This window comes from Bos mutus, chromosome 6, assembly GCF_027580195.1.
Source record: "Bos mutus isolate GX-2022 chromosome 6, NWIPB_WYAK_1.1, whole genome shotgun sequence".
In the NCBI taxonomy this organism is placed as follows: Eukaryota; Metazoa; Chordata; class Mammalia; order Artiodactyla; family Bovidae; genus Bos; species Bos mutus.
Genome location: NC_091622.1, coordinates 63,527,917 through 63,530,329, shown reverse-complemented (window position 1 = coordinate 63,530,329; position 2,413 = coordinate 63,527,917). Strand labels below are relative to the sequence as shown.

The following is a 2,413-nucleotide window of genomic DNA, read 5'->3' as shown; positions in this document are numbered from 1 at the left end:
GTTGCAGTCCATGGGGTTGCTAAGAGTCGGACATGACTAAGTGACTGAACTGAACTGAACTGATTATATTCTGCAACAGCCCATATTCTTTCCTGTTCTAACTACTTCATGAAGTTAAGTGAAGTCTCTCAATCATGTCTGACTTTTTGCGACCCCATGGACACCAGGCTCCTCCGTCCATGGGATTTTCTAGGCAAGAGTACTGGAGTGGGTTGCCATTTCCTTCTCCAGGGAATCTTCCCCACCCAGGAATTGAACCTGGGTCTCCTGCATTGTAGACAGACACTTTACCATCTGAGCCACCAGGGAAGTCACTCATAGCCAATTCTTAGTGAAATTTCCCATGATAACTGCCTGACATAGACTCATTCTCCTGACTTTCCAAAAGAACTACATTTATATGTGGTCCCTTCTGACAATGGCTTCCCAGGTGGCACAGTGGTAAAAAAAATCTACCTGAAAATGCAGGAGATCACAATATGTAGTTCAATCCCTAGGTCAGGAAGATCCCCTGGAGTAGGAAACAGCAACCCACGCCAATATTCTTGCCTAGAAAATTCCATGGACAGAGGAGCCTGGTGCGATTGGGAGGTTGTTTATTTGTAATATTCTGACTCACTTGCCTGGATATTACTAAAAAATAACAACTCAAAAATACTTGACTGTATTTTAAATGCAAAATTTGTTATAATTTTATGCAGTGAAATTAGATTCCAATTGTGGTTATTCACACACAAGAATACTGAATAACTACTCAGATTTTCTTGGAAATGGATGCAAATAATGTCAGAAGTAGAAAATGAGAAAATGATAGATTTATTCATTAAACATATTATCCTCAGGAGAATATTTGGGGAGAATTTTGTCAAATTACTAATATTTTATTATATACAAAGAAGTAATTAATGCCATCAAATTTACTGAGACCTTATCATCTATCAGAGACCCAACATACAATGATCACTACTGGTCAGTTTCTTTCCAACATATTAAATTGAATCACATGAAAATGCCATTTTAGTAAGTTAAAACTAATTGCGAGTTCATAATTTCATATATCTCAAACTAATATTTTGGAAAATAGGTATATAACTTAAAATATCAAAAGTAGAATGTCTCAAGTCCTTAAATATAGCGTAGGATGTGCACTAAGCAAAAGAAGGAAGAAAAACAATCATCATTTGGGGTGGGGGGGGTGAAAATGCATTCAGAAAAGCTACAAATGAGCAGAAGGATTTGAGCTAATTCATGAAGTACTAATATAATTCATCAGACAAAAATTTTGGATAATGCATTTCAATTATATTGATAGATTACATTAGAATTTTTTCAAAAATGGAAATGGGCAAGTCTCACTAAGGCTGTTTTGAATGAAACAAATGGAAGTATACTTAAATTAGCTCAACTAAAAAAGATTGTATCATGTACCATAAACCCTCACAAAAATCTGAAGATAAGAAACAAAATACTTCTGGGTCTGACGGGAATTAGAACTACAAACTGGAACAGAGGCTGTCTAACCATATCTTGGGTACCAGTGTAATCAGACTGAGTTCTTTTTCAGCTTATCTATTCCATATGGGGTCGCACAGAGTCGGACACAACTGAAGCGACCTAGCAGCAGCATTCCATAATTGTGTCACCTGAAGTAAATCATTTACTTTCTTTATGCTTTAGTTTCTACATCTTAAAATAGGGAAGTAGAGTTGTGAGGATTAAATGATGTCAACACACACAAAGTGCGTAGATAGTGCCAGGCATATAACACACAGAGTGCGTAGACTTTGCCAGGCATATAGTAAGCGCTACAGAAGAATTTACTAATATTATTCTTTCTGGGATGTGCTATTTTTCTTTTTTTGCCCCATTACTGGGTTCCATCCACTCAACTTGCTTGTAACTCAAAATGAAAGCCTCCTGAATTGCCTTTAAGCATGGAACTGTTTTCTGTCAAAATAACATGTTGGCCTGTGTTGAGTCCTATGCACATATCAAATCCTATTAGCCACAGATAGGAACTGAATGATATCCTAGAAAATGAGCTCAAACAGCAGTGAGTATGTCAGAAGATGTAACATAGCTTAATAGAAATAGGCACATTTTAATCTGATAAAAGTATCAAAGATGATTTTGACTTTATACTAGTAGGTACATGCTCAGTCATATCTGACTCTGCGACCCCACGGACTGTAGACCACCAGACTCCTCTGTCCATGGGACTCCCTGGCAAGAATGTGTTGCTATTTCCTACTCCAGGAGATCTTGGAGTGGAAATAACAAGAGATCTTCCAGACCCAGGGATCAAATCCACATCTCCTGAAGCTCCTGCATTGGCAGGCAGATTCTTTACCATTGAGCCCCTGGAAAGCCCATTATACTAGTACAGGTTGTCATAGTGCGAAGATGTGAAGTG

General features: G+C 37.8%; 1 non-coding gene across 1 annotated transcript; it reads right to left on the bottom strand.

The window, feature by feature from the left end:
- Positions 1–237: 237 nt before the first annotated feature.
- On the bottom strand, positions 238–309 carry TRNAC-ACA (transfer RNA cysteine (anticodon ACA)). Its single transcript has one exon. It is a non-coding gene; the product is annotated as a tRNA-Cys (tRNA).
- Between the last annotated feature and the right edge of the window lie 2,104 nt (positions 310–2,413).